At 42.6% G+C, this 20,878-nt stretch overlaps 1 pseudogene; it reads right to left on the bottom strand.

Annotated features, from left to right (window-relative positions):
* Positions 1–9,979: 9,979 nt before the first annotated feature.
* LOC142385728 (transportin-3-like) lies at positions 9,980–20,495 on the bottom strand (annotated as a pseudogene).
* Positions 20,496–20,878: the final 383 nt, after the last annotated feature.

The raw sequence follows: 20,878 nt of genomic DNA, 5'->3' as shown, positions 1-20,878 counted from the left end.
GAACTCTGTAATACGGGTCTGTTGGTGGTGGAGCATTAGAACTCTGTAATATGGGTCTGTTGGTGGTGGAGCATCAGAACTCTGTAATACGGGTCTGTTGGTGGTGGAGAATGCGTGTTCTAGAATGCGCTGCTGAGGGTGGCAGCATGTTGGAGTAGCTCTGTACCTCACATTGAGATTTTTCTTTTTTTTTCTAAATTTCATTCCTGTTATTTCTTGGAAGAAATTGCATTTTTTGGACAACTGTTCCTTCCTGCCTTGGATGCTGTGCAGCTGGATCAATTTTTCCCAATACTTTTGTATATTTTACTCTTTTGTCATGATGCATCACCATAGCAACAAGGTGGTTTACAACAGGGAGCAGCTGAATAACATTGGAAAAGCAGAAATAATTCGACAACTGAAGCCAGAAATCCCACTGGAATTGAAAAGGAGGCGTCGTGGATGCAGAGCAGGAGCAAAGAGGAGAGAAAGAAGAAGTTCAAACCATCTCTGCCATCCTGCATCATGGGAAATGTAAGATCGTTAGCTAACAAGTTGGATGAACTTCTAGCCTTGATAAGGACTCAGCAAGAATATCGGGAATGTAGCATTATGTGTTTTACTGAGACATGGCTACAGGATCATATACCCGACTCCAGCGTCTCTCTGCCGGGCTTCCTGACTGTACGAGCAGATCGAGATATAAAGAGTAGCAGGAAAAGGAAAGGGGGTGGATTGGCAGTGCTTGTCAACAACAGATGGTGTCACCCAGGACATGTTACTGTGAAGAGTCGTATCTGCAGTCCTGACATTGAACTATTGGCAGTAAGTTTTCGTCCATATTATTTGCCAAGAGAGTTCACCAGTGTTGTTTTGGTGGCTGTTTACATTCCACCCTCAGCTGTTGCCGACACTGCATGTGATGTCATCAGTTCCGTTGTTGCTAAGATACAGACACAACACCCCAATTCTTTTGTGGCAATATCTGGTGATTTTAATCATGCCTCACTCTCTGCTACACTGCCAACTTTTCAACAGTTTGTCAGCTGCTCTACCAGAGAAAACAAGACATTGGATTTGTTTTACACAAATGTCAAGGATTCATACATTTCCAAATCAAGACCTCCCCTGGGAAAATCAGATCACAACATTGTTTTTCTCTGTTCAGCATATAAACCCCTTGTCCAGAGACTACCTGTCACAAAAAGGACTGTTAGAAAGTGGTCAGAGGAAGCTGAAGAAGCCTTACAGGGTTGTTTTGATGCAACCGATTGGATTTCTCTTTGTAAGCCACATGGAGAGGACATTAATGCCATGACTGAGTGTGTGACTGACTATATAAACTTCTGTGTGGACAACACCATCCCCACCAGAACAGTGAGATGTTTCCCTAATAACAAACCCTGGATCACCAGTGAGCTAAAGGAACTATTGAACAAGAAAAAAAAGAGCCTTTAGGGAGCGAGACAGGGAGTTACTGAGGAGTATACAGAAGCAGCTCAAAGTCAAGATCAGAGAGAGCAAGGAGGTGTATAGAAAGAAGCTTGAGAGTAAACTGCAGAGGAACAATATCAGAGATGTGTGGTCAGGAATGAAGACGATCACAGGCCTCAAGCAGAGGGAGGATCGGATGGATGGAAGTCTGGACAGAGCAAATGAGCTGAACACATTCTTCAACAGGTTCAGTTCAGGAACAAGCTCACCATCCTCCCCTCCTGTTCCCAGCCAAAGAGACATCCCACCCTCCTCTGACCCACAGCTTTCCTGTAACATCTCCACCTCCACCTCAGTCATGGATTCTTCTGCTTCCACTAGTTTGTCTTCAACCCAGTCAGGAGATGCTGCTGTCCCCTTTGCCTCCCCCTCCCACTTTTCTGTTTCTAGAAGTCAGGTGAAGAGGCAGTTGGAGAGACTGAACCGGAACAAGGCTGCAGGTCCAGATGGTGTCAGCCCCCGAGTCCTGAAGGCCTGTGCAGAGCAGCTCTGTGGGATTCTGCAACACCTTTTCAACCTTAGCTTGACCCAAGAGAAGGTACCACTGTTGTGGAAGACATCCTGTCTGATTCCGGTACCAAAGAAAACTCACCCTTCAGATATCAATGACTACAGACCTGTTGCACTGACATCCCACATCATGAAGGTCCTGGAGAGACTCCTGTTGTCCCACCTGTGTAAGCAAACCAGCACATATCAGGACCCCCTGCAGTTTGCTTATCGCCATGGAGTTGGAGTTGAAGACGCTATCATACACCTGCTTCAACAAACCCACTGTCATCTGGATAAAGCAGGCAGCACTGTGAGGATCATGTTCTTTGATTTCTCCAGTGCATTTAACACAATCCAGCCTGATCTGCTTCGTCTGAAACTCCAGAAGACTCAGGTGGAGGCCTCAACAATCACCTGGATTAATGACTACCTGACAAACAGACCACAGTTTTTCAGACTGAAGAATTGTGTCTAACCAGGTGATCAGCAGCACAGGAGCACCACAGGGGACTGTACTCTCACCATTCCTTTTCACTCTGTACACTTCAGACTTCCAGTACAAGTCAGACTCCTGTCATCTACAGAAATATTCAGATGACTCTGCAGTTGTCGGGTGTATCAGAGATGGACAAGAAGCTGAGTACAGAGAGCTGGTGGACCGTTTTGTGGCATGGTGTGGGAACAATCATCTCATCTTGAATGTTAACAAAACAAAGGAGATGATTGTAGACTTCAGGAGAAACAGGGTCAGATCAAACCCTGTTTCCATCATGGGAGAAGAAGTGGAGGTGGTTGAGGAATATAAATACCTTGGTGTTCATGTGGACAACAGACTGGACTGGAGACACAACAGTGAAGCAATCTACAAGAAAGGAGAGAGCAGACTGTACTTCTTGAGGAAGCTAAGGTCCTTCAAGGTTTGCAACAAGATGTTGCAGATCTTCTACAAGTCTGTTGTTGAGAGCGTCATTTCCTCTTGCGTCATCTGTTGGGGCAGCAGCATCAGAACCAGGGACCTAAAAAGACTCAACAACCTGATAAAGAAGGCTGGTTCTGTTCTGGGGACGACTGTGGAACCTCTGGAGACAATAATGCAAAGAAGGATTTTGCATAAAATCAAGAGAATTATGGACAACCCTGAACATCCTCTCCATGAGACTGTTATCAGAAAACAGAGTCTCTTCAGTCAAAGGCTTCTTCAGTTTGGATGCAAAACGGACCGCTACAGGAAATCTTTCCTGCCCACAGCCATCAGCATCTATAATAACTCTTTGATTTAATTGAGCTACATCAACATTTAATTTCCCTCTGGGATAAATAAAGTATTTTTGAATTTGAATTTGAATTTGAATTGAGCATCAGAACTCTGTAATACGGGTCAAATTTTGGGTAAAAAAAATTAATATAAATATGAACGAATTTATAAATGTGTATATATAATTAATATAAATATAAAAAGTTGACACACAAATAAATGTATATAAATATACATACATTTGTAAATATATTTTCGAGATTTTAAAATAAATATGCTCTACTTTGTTTGTGCAGTTTGCATTTGTGGATCCATTTTTTGCTCTCGTGTCCATGGCGTAATTTTGACACACTCCTACTGTGCTGCACGATGCACAAACAAATGCATGCCGATTTGAATGTGAACAGCGGCACAGCCCTCTATTCACGGAACATCCACCAGATAAAAAAAAAAGTTACAATTAATAAAAAGTTATAAATGATTAAACTACTAGTCATACCCATCCAGTTGTTCCACTCGTCGACTCCATATTGATCGTCCAAAGCCTCTGTCTTGGACTGCTAGGTACTGCCATTGCCTTGTGCCTTGCACACTGCCATCTGGTGGATGCTCCGTGAATAGAGGGCTGTGCCGCTGTTCACATTCAAATCGGCATGCATTTGTTTGTGCATCGTGCAGCACAGTAGGAGTGTCAAAATTACGCCATGGACACGCAGGGGCGCCGAAAAGGTGGGTAAAAGGAGAAGGATTCTAGGGGCCCATGATTAAGAGGCGCCCAGAGAGGCCCTAATAAAATTATAATACTGACAAAAAATAATATGACACTTAAGTTATTAACTAACTTATAATCACAAATATATTTTATTTACAATTTACTGGTGACAATAACTTTATTTGTTTTGGAAACGTTACATTTATTTTTTGTATTTTTCAGGTGGCCTAATTTAGAGTTTAGAATCAGTATCAGTGTTGCAGCAAATAAATGAATTCCATTGGATTCCTCGTGCTCAGTGTTTACCTACCTCAACTGTCACGTTTTTCTTTTTTCACAAATATGGGAACGATAGTCAGAAATACCATTAAAAATGCATAGTTTTATGTAAAATAGCATCACAAATTTTCGCCGACCTCCTGGCCGGCTGTTTGGGGGCCCAGTAAAAATGATTTTCATGGGGCCCAAAATCCCTAGCAGCGCCCCTGTGGACACAAGAGCAAAAATGGATCCACAAATGCAGACTGCACACACAGTCAAGCATATTTATTTTAAAATCTCGAAATATATTTACACATGTATATATATTTATATACATTTATTTGTGTTACATTTTTATATTTATATTATATATACATTTATAAATTCGTTCATACTTATATTCATTTTTACTCACTTATATCTCGATCACATTTTTATATTTACATTAATTATATATACATTTATAAATTCGTTCATATTTATATTATTTTTTTTGACTCAAAATTTCCCCCATAGTGATATGGGTCTGTTGGTGGTGGAGCATCAGAACTCTGTAATACGGGTCTGTTGGTGGTGGAGCATCAGAACTCTGTAATACGGGTCTGTTGGTGGTGGAGCATCAGAACTTTGTAATACGGGTCTGTTGGTGGTGGAGCATCAGAACTCTGTAATATGGGGCTGTTGGTGGTGGAGCATCAGAATTCTGTAATACGGGTCTGTTGGTGGTGGAGCATCCTCTCCGTAAGAAGATTACGGCGCAGGAAGACAAATGTTCCTAATCCGTAAAGTTTAGAGAAAGCCGTGCAGCTCATCTTTGTGTAAGTGGTTTATGAGCGTATATAAAGAGGCTGAAGGCATCTGCTGTGGCACAGCTCAGCTTCACCATGGGGAAATATTTCCACCTGCAGACCATCTTCATGGGTTTCGTCTTCTTCGCTGGCACGCCTCTAAACCTTGTGGTTCTGGTGGCCACCGCCAAATAAAAGAAGTTCAGGTCTCCTCTCAACTACATCCTTGTCAACATCTCCTTCGCGGGGTTCATCTTCGTCACATTCTCCGTGAGTCAGGTGTTCCTGTCCTCCTTGAAGGGGTATTACTTCTTGGGTCTCACCCTGTGCGCCCTTGAGTCCATGATGGGCTCGATAGCAGGTACAGAAACTCACTCTCTGATCTCCGGAGGGCAAATCTCAGGTGTGTGGCCGCCGGTAATCAGACTGAGGACCTCCTTTGTCCCCCGTGCCATCAAACTGTTTAACTCCTTACTGGGGGGAGGAGGGGTAACAGAAGGACAGGTGGCTGTCAGTCTAACCAACGTGCAATAATCTCTGTGGTGTGCAATAATCTTACTTTATAATTACATTTATATACATATTATTTATTACCATCATTATTACTACTATTAATATTGTCATTACTATTACTAGTATACTACTATTATATTATTATTATCTTTATACGGGTGCTGGTGTTGGGTTAGGTTAACTTTATTCCTACCCGGAGGTAGATTTGGTTGCAGTTAAGAGAGTTGGCTGCTTAAACACACACAGACAACATTTAGCACACCGACAGAGAACATAAGTGACCACAGTGGTCCAGACATGGAAACATGGATAAAAGGTGTACTAAAGGGTATTCGTATCAAAAGACAGAAGATACAATCCAGAATAAAAGCCATCATGGCAGATACAAAAACAGATCTGAATAAATAAATTAATAGATTAGATTAAGGAGGCTGTACAGTCAGTAAGTTAAATAGTCAGTGTTTAGTCCAACAATAGCCTAATTACTATTTAAGGTTTTGATGGCTGAGGGAACAAAGCTGCCTCTATATCTCTTTGTTTTGCAAATAGGTATTTTATACCTGTGGTCTAATGGGAGAGGAAGATATTCACCGTAAGGTGGGTGGGAGCCATCTTCTAAAATAGACCCAGCTAGCCTCTGTAGCTGCTTAATATGTAGGAATTCTGGGTTGAGCTGTGGCTCTCCAATCAGCTTACTGCCCCACCTCACAGATTGGTTCAGGGAGTTCTTATTTTCTAGGGATAGGTTGCTGAACCAAGACACCAGGCTAAAGGATATAACAGATTCAATGAAGCAGAGATAAAACATGGTTAGCATTTTCTGTCAATATGAAAGGAGGACAGTAGTATAAACACTGGTTCCCCTTCTTCTACACAACTTCACAGTTTGCCTCAAAGTTTAGCTTATTGTCGATGATGGGCCCAAGATATTTATAGTTTTCTGCACACTCTACTGTCTGACCCTTTATGATGGTGAGTTCCTGAGCTCTGGGAAGTTTACTAAAGTCAATATGCATATTTTTTGTTTTTGAGATGTTCATCTGTGGAAATGACCTATCACCACCAGTCTACAAAATCCTGGGCAACTGGGCGATGACCGGTTTCTTTTCCTTGTACAGGCTTACAATGAGGGCAAGGGTGTTTCCCACTTATGTCTCTTCTGTACATTTCTGTAGATAACAGTGCTGAGCCTGAGTGAGATGGAGATTTAAATTTCCCTGAGGGAACCTCCCAAAGGGATTAATAAAGTCATCTATCTATTTTCCATAACTTTCACCCAAAAGCCGAATATCTCTTAACTTTTTGTGAGCAGTGCTTGTGCAAAATTGTATAAATGGGGAAAATTCCCTTTCTCATTATAAAATCCCTAATCAAGCTCTGTTTCATATTTCAAGAATAAGTTCAAACCCCATAATATTCAACGGGGTTCTGAATCTAAAATCATCCACTTGTAGAACTGGTACAAAAATATATATTTATTTAGGAATGATAATCAGACAGAATTAACCACACCAACAAAAATCCAGAGCAAGATAGAAGGAATTGACAACAGTAAGAAGCTACTGGGTGCCTTTTAATTTAATTTCATATCAACTAATTAGCCGCATTCGGACAGAGCAGTTCTAAGAACGGTCCTCCTTGAATTCCGTTCTGATAACTGCCCTTCCCCAGCGGAACTGTTTCAGTCTGCATTCCCACATGAGTCGGGACCAGGTTGGGACTGATGCGGCACAGCCGTCTGCAGCAGCGACGTGTTACTTTAGCGCCACATTCAACAACAAAACAGAACAAAACCCGGTAAAAGTAAGGAGAGAAGAAAAAAACACCACCAAGAAGCTAACATGGAGAGCGGGGAGGCCACCGTGTTCATGGTCTGCATGATGGTGATATTAATCATGGACGATCACATGGGGCGTCTAACATGGAGGCTGGAAGAGCTCACAGAGAGAGTCAGGAGACGAAGGATGGAGCGCAGGCCATACTTCTTGGTTTCATGAAGGAAGGAGAGCAGAGCGCCGCAGACAAAGGAGACCACATGGAGGTTTAACTTATTAAACACGCCAAGGTTGTGTCCGTGTTGTATGAGGAAACATTTCAGCCTGACAACATGACAAGGGGCGGAGCTACCAACCACCAAGGGGCGGAGCTACCGACCACCAAACACCTCTTTCAGATCTGTTCCTATGGAGCCCAGAACAGACCCAGCTGAGGAGAAGGAGCTAACATGGTTCCAGGAACTGAGGGCTGTGGTCCCTAGTTCCTGTATGTGCGAATGCGGGAGAAAACGGCCCCGTTCCTTAAAAGGTTATAGGAACTGCAAAAGGTTCCTACAGTGGGAATGCGCCTATAGTTGCTTTATTTTCACTTAACTTTTATAATGATATTGTTTTGTTTTAATTTGCCTGCTTGGTTTTCTGAGGTCGTACTGAACCATCATACGTTGGTGGGGTGGGTGAGTGTTCACATGAAACTTTAAGCCCTGTATCTCACCACTGATTTGTATTGCCCCGCAATAGAATCTCCACCATAATGTGTTGGAGGGGTTTGAGTATCCCAATGATCCTGAGAGCTTTGTTGACAGGGGTGTTAGTCCCTGTTAGGGTCTCCTGGTGCAAAATTATCTCAGGGGGAGCAACCAGTGTAAAATAGTCACAGCTCCCGGAAAAGGGAAAGGGGGCGCTTGCTGGCCAGCACCTGGTGGACGAGCCTTGCTTCCTGGGGCCCAGTCAGGCTTAGCTCGAAGAAGCAACAGGATGCCACTTCCACATGGGCTTACCACTCGCTGGGAGGAAATTCAAGGCCGGGTGTAATGTGAGCTGGGTGGTATGCGAAGGCGAGGGCTTGGGTGTGCTGGCCCCCGGCATTGCAAACTGGCTCTTGGGATGTGGAATGTTATGGTGTGTAAGGAGCAGCGGTACCAACTAGATATAGTTGGGCTCACCTCCACACACAGCACGGCCTTTGGACCCAAACTCCTGGAGAGGGAATGGACCGTCTCATACTACAAAGTAGGGATGTCACGAGTTCCGATACTTCGGTACCAAGTCGATGCGACAATTCTAAAAACGTGACGGTACTCGTTTTCCTACGGTACGTAGGTACCGGGGATGAAATTCTTTGTGGGCAGCATATACAACTACAAGTGTTCTAGTGTGCCTGACTGAATGTGAATTCAAGGTGAGTGACTTTCAGGTCATGTTAACGTTCACTTTGTGGGCAAATTCACACCCATTGTTCTCCGTTGAATTGCTCAGGAAGTATTCGTTGCAGAGAGAACACACATATCACGTGAAAGAGCGGGAGTCCCTCCTGGACCTGTTGCCTGTGTGACCCAACCTCGGATAAGTGGAAGACAACGCATGAATGGCATTGACCACTGATATACATTTTCCTCTGTTCAAACCTAATAAACAATGCATTATATAAAATAGTAAAATTTTAGTCCTGTGTTTATGTTTACATTATACCCACATTAGATGGAATGAATGAATGAGCTTGAATACGAACGTCCAACCATTTTATTTTTCATTAAGTACTAATAATAGTTAAAGACTTTGACAATTACCTGAAGAAAGGTGAATTGCTTTGGTCATCAGCTTTCCAGCTTTGCCTAACAAGGTTTTAAAAATTTCATAAGTAGTCAGAAGATAAGAGTGCATTATTTCTGTTTATGGCCCGTTGTCATACTGGCTTATGCAAAAGCATCTCTGGTCTTTTTCATCATCAACTGGAGCCAAGAGAAGGACCAGAGAGACGTCCATCTCATCCTAAAATAGGTTGGTGTGGTCCAAAAGGTTCAGACATGAAACCAGAATTACTAAGAAACGAGTCAGGCCAGCGAGGGGAACTACTTCATGCCACATTTGTTTAACAACAGACCCATAATGGTTGGACTTATTCCAAATTAAATGATAGTTTTAAGCATTACAAAGTTGTCCTGCTGGTGTCACATCCTTTCTTCTTTTTCTGAAGGTTTATGCAACACTGCGGTATTTAATCCTCATCACACTTACAAAACATTTCAACTCGCAGGTTCTATAGATCAGAGGTCTTTTAGTTGGTCAGTTTATTGATCCATTCCATTCAGACGACAAATCAGAATGTGACTTTTGACCTTCACGTCCCAGAACTCATCCACACCGGTTTGTTTTGGTTTTACGAAATAATTAGCATCCTTCTTCCATTCATCAAAAACTCTTATTCAGTTGTTCGTTTTCTTCCATCGAGCCTATTCTAATCAACACTCAAACTGTTCTGAACAGTTCTGCTGATCCAGAACCACCACTTAATAACTACAACCTTTAACCATCTCAGCACCAACACCAACAGCCACGCCGCCCTCTCCCTTTAACCCTTCTGGGATCATCCCCCACAGACCTTTTCAACGGTCGTCTGTTTTCTGGTTTATTATGACAGCTTTGGGGTAAAACTTGAGTTTTGACTGAGCAGTTTTAAAGCTCAAAGCCAACCAATCAGTTACCTTTATGACCCTGTTTCAGGTGTAATGCAGGTACCTTTGAGCAGTCCGACAGCAGCCTCAGTGGACAGAGCAAAGGAGTCCGGAGCCCGAGCGATGTCTAGCAGCCCCTGGAAATGTTGAGCCATGTGATCCCTGCACACTGAGCAGATGTTGTGGATGGCCTTCGCCGCTGTAGACGCCAGCGGTTTCTCTCTCAGGCCTTTCATCAGGTAGTTCAACACTGGGTCTGAGCCAGGAGAAGCACACAAACATTTTAACTTCAGAGCTAACAGGAGGACTTTCAACAGGAAGTGAACATCTCAGATCACTCCAGGAGAATGGCGTACTAATCTGAGACAACAGGAGTGAACCCTCTGGCATCGTACCCAGGAACCTCGGGTTTCTGTCCACCACCTCGCTCATCTCTCCAACCAGCTCGATGCTTGTGTACCGGACTGCCATGTGGACGCTTTCTGGAAGTAAGACCACCTGCTGCAATACCTCTAACAGCGTTGGGTTGTTCTCACTGAAACATGGAGGATAATTCTGCTTACACAACCACAACAAAGCAGGGCAGGGAACAGCTGGCACCTTTGTCAAAGCGTCTCCGGGCCTCTGCAGATACTCACGGATCAACACTTTTTGCAATGGAAGCCATGATGAAGAGAACAGCCTCCGTCACCTCCCATGGAGGATTGCCATCTTTTAATGTAGAATACAACTGAGGACAGAAGGAAAATTAAATTCACACTAAATGAAGGTGAACACACTCATGTGAAACAGATAAGTAGTTCAAAATACCTGAGAGAAGCACTCCATGGATCCAACAAGAAAAATGACATCTTTAACCAGATCTGAGACTCTCATCCTGAACTCCCCAAAGTCATCAGTGTCCTCTGGGATTCCCTCCTGTTGGGTCAAAGCAACATGACTGAATAACCCGAATCATATTTACCGAGGAGGTGGACAAACATGGGGGAGACATGAGACCAGCCGGTCAGAGGAGCTTCTGTGGAGACTGGATCAGAACTCTTACGTGGTCTGGATCGAGCTGGCAGTGTCGCGCCAAACAGTGCAGGAGTCTCTGGATGTAAGGTCTGAAGATGATATGAAGAGCCGCGTCGTTGATCTTATACAGATGTTCTCCAAGACGATACCAGAAGTTAAAGGAAATCTCCACAACCTGGACCACAGAGAGCAGAATGATCATCCAGACAAACTACATCTGAACAGAGACCAGAATCCCAAACAGAGCTCCAGAAACAGAGCTTTCTGACCACTGGACAGCAAAACTGGGACTACTCAGAAACTTCTGGAGGAACTGAGGACGATCGACTCAGCCATCAAAGCCATGTGTCGTGTTCTCACTTGTCCAGGTCTTCTCGGGCCACAGCCATGTGATAGGCCGTCTCCAGGGTCAAGACCCCCTGGAAGAGCTGCAGAGCCAACGGCATGTTGGTGTCCACGTTTTCAATGGCGTAGAGAGCCGAGCAGACGCAGTCCGACGCTGCTTCGTGCAGGTTGGTCGGGGTTTCGTCCCTCTACTGAAGAGACACAGACCATGAAAAGCAGGCGCCTCTCACCCCGTAGCTACCCAACATTAGACTGTGAACCTCACCAGAACTTGAAACAGAACTATGAGCAGCTGGTTACTGGCCATGAAGTTGCAATCCAGGACTCCCAGGTTGAACCAGCTTCCCAGACACCGAAACACCTTGATGAGCATCTTCTCATCGCTGCCCATCTTCTCCACGCAGGTCGTCTACGGAGACAGAAAACAAACAATCTTCCTGAGAAAAAAAACGTCATAGTCCTCAAGATCTGAAGGGTTTCATCAAACAGCCCCAAAGCCAACAGAGTCTGGACCAGAACCAGAGCACAGAAACACACTAAGGTTGGTCTAACCAGCAGAGTGACCACGGTGCTCGAGTAATACGCCAGATCCTCGGTGATGTCCTGCGATTGGCACCGATCCGTAAAGACCGGCTGTGGACCTCCTCGGGAAGAACTGTCAGAATCTCTATGAGGAAGGGCATTGAGCTGATGTCATTGTTGTACCTGAGGGGGAGGAGACACAGAGACACCAGCTGAGTTATCAGGCAGATTCTGGTTTTCAACTCAAACATACAGGGTCAGATGATGGGGAGAATACCCACTTTTCTATGAGCGTGTGAACGCATCCTTTCCACGAAGCCATCTGAAGAGCGAGGTCAGCTATCGCCAGAGCCAGCTGAGAAGAAAAGAGGTTAAAGAAAGTTCAACTGAATGAATGTTTCAGGCATCTTACAGAAACTATTTCCTCTTTTGAAACTGGTTTTCAAACTTCCTGAATTCCCAGTTGGGTTAAATACCAGAAGCTGGTGTCAGAAAACTTCCAGTTGATAAGTGATGTGATAGATGGAGGCTTCCTGCTCTCAGACAGACCGATCCGAAATGTTCTGATCCTTCTGACCCTGACCCACTGATCTGAAATGTTCTGATCCTTCTGATCCACTGATCCTAAATGTTCTGATCCTTCTGACCCTGACACACTGATCCGAAATGTTCTGATCCTACTGACCCACTGATCTGAAATGTTCTGATCCTTCTGACCCTGACCCACTTATCTGAAATGTTCTGATCCTTCTGACCCTGACCCACTGTTTGACTGACGACCTGTCTGACTAACTAACTAACTGTCTCACTAACTACCTGTCTTACTAACTAACTAACTGTCTCACTAACTACCTGTCTTACTAACTAACTAACTAACTAACTAACTAACTAACTAACTAACTAACTGTATGACTAACTAACTGACTGACTACCTGTCTGACTAACTAACTGCATGACTAACTAACTGACTGACTGACTAACTACATGTCTGACTAACTAACTACCTGCCTGATTGACTAACTAACTGTATGGCTAACTAACTGACTGATTGACTACCTGTCTGTCTGACTAACTAAGTACCTGACTGACAAACTAATTGTATGACTAACTAACCGACTGACTACCTGTCTGACTAACTATCTGACTGACTAACTAACTGTATGACTAACTGTCTGTCTGACTAACTAACTAACTACCTGACTGACTACCTGTCTGACTAACTAAATGTATGACTAACTAACTAACTGACTAACTAACTGTATGACCAACTAGCTGTCTGACTACCTTACTGACTAACTACATGTCTGACTGACTAACTAACTGACTGACTAAATGTATGACAAACTAACTGGCTGACTAACTAACTGACTGACTGACTGACTGACTGACTGACTAACTAACTAACTGTTGGACTAACTAAATGTCTGACTGACTAACAAACTAACAAAGTGTCTGACTAACTGACTAACTAACTAACTGGCTGTCTGACTCACTAACTGTCTGACTGACTAACTAACTAGCTAACTGTCTGACTGACTGACTGACTGACTGACTGACTAACTGTCTGACTAACTAACTAACTGGCTGTCTGACTAACTAAATGTCTAACTAACTAACTAACTAACTAACTAACTAACTAACTAACTGTCTGACTAACTAACTAACTAACTAACTAACTAACTAACCAACTGGCTGTCTGACTAACTACCTGACTGACTGACTGACTGACTAACTAACTAACTGTATGACTAACTGTCTGTCTAACTACCTGACTGACTACCTGTCTGACTAACTAAATGTATAACTAACTAACTGACTAACTAACTGTATGACCAACTAGCTGTCTGACTACCTTACTGACTAACCACCTGTCTGACTAACTAACTGACTGACTAAATGTATGACTAACTAACTAACTAACTAACTAACTAACTAACTAACTAACTAACTAACTAACTGTATGACTAACTAACTGACTGACTACCTGTCTGACTAACTAACTGCATGACTAACTAACTGACTGACTGACTACATGTCTGACTAACTAACTACCTGCCTGATTGACTAACTAACTGTATGGCTAACTAACTGACTGATTGACTACCTGTCTGTCTGACTAACTAAGTACCTGACTGACAAACTAACTGTATGACTAACTAACCGACTGACTACCTGTCTGACTAACTATCTGACTGACTAACTAACTGTATGACTAACTACCTGACTGACTGACTGACTGACTGTATGACTAACTGTCTGTCTGACTAACTAACTACCTGACTGACTACCTGTCTGACTAACTAAATGTATGACTGACTAACTGACTGACTAAATGTATGACAAACTAACTGTTGGACTAACTAAATGTCTGACTGACTAACAAACTAACAAAGTGTCTGACTAACTGACTAACTAACTAACTAACTGTCTGTCTGACTAACTAACTAACTAACTAACTAACTAACTGTCTGACTAACTGACTAACCAACTGACTGTCTGACTAACTACCTGACTGACTGACTGACTGACTGACTAACTAACTGCATGACTAACTGTCTGTCTGACTAACTAACTACCTGACTGACTACCTGTCTGACTAACTAAATGTACGACTAACTAACTGACTAACTAACTGTATGACCAACTAGCTGTCTGACTACCTTACTGACTAACCACCTGTCTGACTAACTAACTGACTGACTAAATGTATGACTAACTAACTAACTAACTAACTGTATGACTAACTAACTGACTGACTACCTGTCTGACTAACTAACTGCATGACTAACTAACTGACTGACTGACTACATGTCTGACTAACTAACTACCTGCCTGATTGACTAACTGACTGTATGGCTAACTAACTGACTGATTGACTACCTGTCTATCTGACTAACTAAGTACCTGACTGACAAACTAACTGTATGACTAACTAACCGACTGACTACCTGTCTGACTAACTATCTGACTGACTGACTGACTGACTGACTGTATAACTAACTGTCTGTCTGACTAACTAACTACCTGACTGACTACCTGTCTGACTAACTAAATGTATGACTAACTAACTGACTAACTGTATGACCAACTAGCTGTCTGACTACCTTACTGACTAACTACATGTCTGACTGACTAACTAACTAACTGACTGACTAAATGTATGACATACTAACTGGCTGACTAACTAACTAGCTAACTGACTGACTAACTAACTGTTGGACTAACAAAGTGTCTGACTAACTGACTAACTAACTAACTGGCTGTCTGACTCACTAACTGTCTGACTGACTGACTGACTGACTGACTAACTAACTAGCTAACTGTCTGACTGACTGACTGACTAACTGTCTGACTGACTAACTAACTAACTAACTGGCTGTCTGACTAACTAAATGTCTGACTAACTAACTAACTAACTAACTAACTGGGTGTCTGACTGACTGGCTGACTAACTAATTGTCTGACTAACTAAATGTCTAACTAACTAACTAACTAACTAACTGTCTGACTAACTAACTAACTAACTAACTAACTAACTAACTGTCTGACTAACTGACTAACCAACTGGCTGTCTGACTAAATACCTGACTGATTGACTAACTGTCTGTCTGACTAACTAACTACCTGACTGACTACCTGTCTAACTAAATGTATGACTAACTAACTAACTGACTAACTAACTGTATGACCAACTAGCTGTCTGATTACCTTACTGACTAACCACCTGTCTGACTGACTAACTGACTGACTAAATGTATGACAAACTAACTGACTAACTAACTAACTCACTCACTGACTCACTCACTCACTCACTCACTCACTAACTGTCTGACTAACTGACTAACCAACTGGCTGTCTGACTAACTAGCTGACTGGCTGACTGACTAACTAACTGTCTGTCTGTCTGTCTGTCTGTCTGACTGACTAACTGGGAGTCTGACTAACTAGCTACCTGACTGGCTGACTAACTAATTATCTAACTAACTAACTAACTGACTGTCTGACTAACTGACTGAGTGACTGACTGAGTGACTGTATGACTAACTAACTGTCTGATTAACTAACTAACTAACTAACTAACTAACTAACTAACTAACTAACTGTCTGACTAACTGAGTGACTGACTGAGTGACTGACTGACTGACTAACTAACTAACTAACTAACTGTCTGATTAACTGTCTGATTAACTGACTAACTAACTAACTGTCTAACTAACTGTCTGACTAACTAACTAATTGTCTGACTAACTAACTAACTAACTAACTAATTGTCTGACTAACTAACTGTCCTACTAAATAACTAACTGTCCTACTAACTAACGGTCGTACTAACTAACTAACGGTCGTACTAACTGTCTGACTAACTAATTTTCTTACTAACTGTCTGACTAACTAACTACCTGTCTGACTAACTAATTGTCTGTCTGACTAACTAACTAAGTACCTAACTAACTGTCCGACTAACTAACAAGCTAACTGTCTGACTAACTAACTAACTAACTAACTAACTAACTAACTAACTAACTAACTACCTAACTAACTAACTAACTGTCTGACTAACTAACAAGATAACTGTCTGACTAACTAAATAACTAAACAACTAACTACTACCTGACTGACTAACTAACTAATGGACTGACAAACCAACTAACTAACTGGCTGTCCGACTAACTAACTAACTAACTAACTAACTAACTAACTAACTAACTAACTAACAAACAAACTAACTAACTAACTAACTAACTAATGTCTGACTATCTAACTGTCTGACTAACTAGCTAACTGTCTGTCTGACTAACTAACTAACTAACTAATTGTCTGACTAACTAACTGTCTGACTAACTAACTAATTGTCTGACTAAATAACTAACTGTCTGACTAAATAACTAACTCTCCTACTAACGGTCTTACTAACTAACTAACTAAGTAATTGTCTGACTAACTAATTAAACGTCTGACTAACTAACTAATTGTCTGACTAACTGTCCTACTAAATAACTAACTGTCCTACTAACTAACGGTCGTACTAACTGTCTAACTAACTAACTAACTAACTAACTAACTAACTACCTGTCTAACTAACTAATTGTCTGTCTGTCTGACTAACTAACTAAGTACCTAACTAACTGTCTGACTAACCAACTAACTGTCTGACTAACCAACTAACTGTCTGACTAACTAACTAACTAACTAACTAACTGTCTGACTAGCTGTCCGACTAACTACCTAACTAACTGTCTGACTAACTAACAAGCTAACTGTCTGACTAACTAAATAACTAAACTACTAACTACTACCTGACTGACTAACTAACTAATGGACTGACAAACCAACTAACTAAGTGGCTGTCTGACTAACTAACTAACAAACAAACTAACTAACTAACTAACTAACTAACTAATGTCTGACTATCTAACTGTCTGACTAACTAGCTAACTGTCTGTCTGACTAACTAACTAACTAACTAACTAACTAATTGTCTGACTAATTAACTAACTAAGTACCTAACTAACTGTCTGACTAACCAACTAACTGTCTGACTAACTAACTAACTAACTAACTAACTAACTAACTAACTAACTAACTAACTGTCTGACTAACTGTCCGACTAACTAACTACCTAACTAACTGTCTGACTAACTGTCTGACTAACTAACAAGCTAACTGTCTGACTAACTAAATAACTAAACAACTAACTACTACCTGACTGACTAACTAACTAATGGACTGACAAACCAACTAAGTGGCTGTCTGACTAACTGACAAACAAACTAACTAACTAACTAACTAATGTCTGACTATCTAACTGTCTGACTAACTAGCTAACTGTCTGTCTGACTAAGTAACTAATTGTCTGAATAACTAACTGTCTGACTAACTAACTAATTGTCTGACTAATTAACTAATTGTCTGACCAATTAACTAACTGTCTGACTAACTAACTAACTAACTGTCTGACTAAATAACTAACTGTCTGACTAACTAACTAACTAACTAACTAACAAACTAACTAACTGTCTGACTAAATAACTAACTGTCCTACTAACGGTCTTACTAACTAACTAACTAACTGACTAACTGTCTGACTAACTAACTAATTGTCTGACTAACCAACTAACTGTCTGACTAACTATCTAACTGCCTGACTGACTAACTAACTAACTAACTAACTAACTAACTGTCTGACTAAATAACTGACTCTCCTACTAAATAACTAACTGTCCTACTAACGGTCTTACTAACTATCTAACTGAATAACTAACTAACTAACTAATTGTCTGACTAAATAACTAATTTTCTGACTAACCAACTAACTGTCTGTCTGACTGACTGACTGACTGACTGACTAACTAACTAACTAACTGTCTGACTAACTAACTGTCCGACTAACTAACAAGCTACCTGTCTGACTAACTAACTAACTAACTACCTAACTAACTAACTGTCTGACTAACTGTCTGACTAACTAACAAGCTAACTGTCTGACTAACTAAATAACTAAACAACTAACTACTACCTGACTGACTAACTAACTAATGGACTGACAAACCAACTAACTAACTGGCTGTCTGACTAACTAACTAACAAACACACTAACTAACTAATGTCTGACTGTCTAACTGTCTGACTAACTAGCTAACTGTCTGTCTGACTAACTAACTAACTAATTGTCTGACTAACTGTCTGACTAACTAACTAATTGTCTGACTAATTAACTAACTGTCTGACTAACTAACTAACTAACTAACTGTCTGACTAAATAACTAACGGTCTGACTAACTAACTAACTAACTGTCTGACTAAATAACTAACTGTCCTACTAAATAACTAACTGTCCTACTAACTAACGGTCTTACTAACTAACTAACTAACTAGCTATCTAACTGAATAACTAACTAACTAATTGTCTGACTAAATAACTAACTAACTATCTATCAGACTGGCAGGCTCTAACATTCTCCCCTGGAGGAGAACAGAAGTGTTTCCAGGCCTGATCAGCGGCTGTTACCCTTGCCGACTCACCTGTGTGACGATGATGGGCGACAGGTCTTTGAGGTTCTGGATGTGGGTCAGCAGGGAGTCCCGCAGTGCATTGTGGGTCTCAGGAGGAAGCTCGAAGAAGGATGTCTGGATCTTCATCTTCATGGTCTGAGCAGCAAAGTAACAGGACTCCACGTCCTGTTTGAGCTGCAGCAGCTGGTCGGAGATCTCCCACGCATACATCTGTGGGAGAGACAGGAAGTGATGTCATCACTGCCTCATCAAAAGGATCACAGCAGGTTTTCCCGGTTATCTTTAGGTTAACCAAATCCGCTCTGTTAGTCAGCCCAGGAGTTCTGGTTCTAGATCAGAGTAGGTGAAATCGGATGTGATTTGGACCCATCATGAACAAAGGTCCTGTCAGAGGGCTCAATGGGACAGTCTGAGGTCATTGCTGCGTCTGACCATTTCATCAAAGGGGTTTTTAGATGTTGCTGACTGTAAGAACTGTTTTAAGAAGAAGAAAGTCCTCTCAGTCCTCACCTAACTTAACCGGTCAGAGATTATTCTAAAAAACAAACGTGTTCCAAACCCCAAGCCGAACAAAGTCAGCAGGAACAACTTTTAGAATTGTAGGCCACAGAAACGTTTCCATCTGAGGACAAACTCAAAAAGAAAAGCCAACCGGCTCCTGATCAGTTACCATGGCGATAGCACCTTGTAAGAAGTGAACGATGTTGAGTTGACTGAGCTGGACCTGAAGTGGCCTTCAGAACCCACTGGTCCTGCTCCATGTACAGCCTCTGGTCCTTCAGACTCTGAATGAGGCTGCAACAGCTCTGAAAGTCTCAGTCTGACACCAGCTCCTGCTACAGAACCCCCTCAGATGGGCCAGAACCTGGCAGAGCATCTGCTGTCCCAGAACCCAAAGAGGTTACAGGTCCCTCCCTCCATGGCTGCCCCCCGGCTGCCTGAATCAGACCCAGTCCCTGAAGCTGCCTCCAGAGACCTGGGTCTGCAGCAGCCGGTCATGAAGGCTGTGTTGGTCCCAGGAACCTGGTCTGGTTCCTTCCCTCTAAACAAGGCAGTCTCAGGCCAGACTGTTCTCATTGGTGGTTCCATGATGGTGGAACCAGCTCCCAGATGCTGTCAGAGCAAATACTCCTCTCTTCAGAGAACTCACCCTAACTCACCCTAACTCACCCTAACTCCCTCTGGACCGGTTCCACGGGGACTCTGGACCGGTTCCACCGGGACTCTGGTTCCACGGGGACTCTGGACCGGTCACACTGGGACTCTGGACCAGTTCCACGGGGACTCTGGACCGGTCCCACGGGGACTCTGGACCAGTTCCACCGGGACTCTGGTTCCACGGGGACTCTGGTTCCACGGGGACTCTGGACCGGTCACACTGGGACTCTGGACCAGTTCCACGGGGACTCTGGACCGGTCACACAGGGACTCTGGACCAGTTCCACCGGGACTCTGGTTCCACGGGGACTCTGGACCGGTCACACGGGGACTCTGGACCGGTTCCACCGGGACTCTGGTTCCATCGGGACTCTGGACCGGTTCCACGGGGACTCTGGACCGGTTCACCGGGTGGACCATGGTGGTCCGTGCTGACACCAGAGGTTCTGACTGACGCCTCAGAACCACAGACCCGCCCTCCTGCCACAGCATGACGTCACACCAGCTACCACAACAGTGTGAACACCTGTGTGACGTCACTGTGAAAAATAACCCAAGTTAAATGTTCTGGGGAACACATACTCTCCCTGACCATCTGTAGTTTCTATCAGAGGACTTTTTCGGGAGTTTTTCCGGAGTTTGGTTCAGAGCTGTCAGCATTAAAGCAGGCGGCTACATTAGCCATGCTAACAGAACCAGAAATAAAACAGAGTAAGTGCAGGTCACATCCTGTAAAGCGACTCTGTCACAGTTCATGTTCACAGAAATGTTAAGCTCCCACACAGCTCACCACTGGAGCACTATTTAAACGATTAAAATCAGATTATTCAGAGTAAAAACAGAAATAAATGGTTATTTATTGATAATTTCCAAGA

Source organism: Odontesthes bonariensis, chromosome 8 (genome assembly GCF_027942865.1).
Source record: "Odontesthes bonariensis isolate fOdoBon6 chromosome 8, fOdoBon6.hap1, whole genome shotgun sequence".
In the NCBI taxonomy this organism is placed as follows: Eukaryota; Metazoa; Chordata; class Actinopteri; order Atheriniformes; family Atherinopsidae; genus Odontesthes; species Odontesthes bonariensis.
The sequence above is the reverse complement of the archived record's forward strand: the minus strand, read 5'-3'. Positions and strand labels throughout refer to the sequence as shown.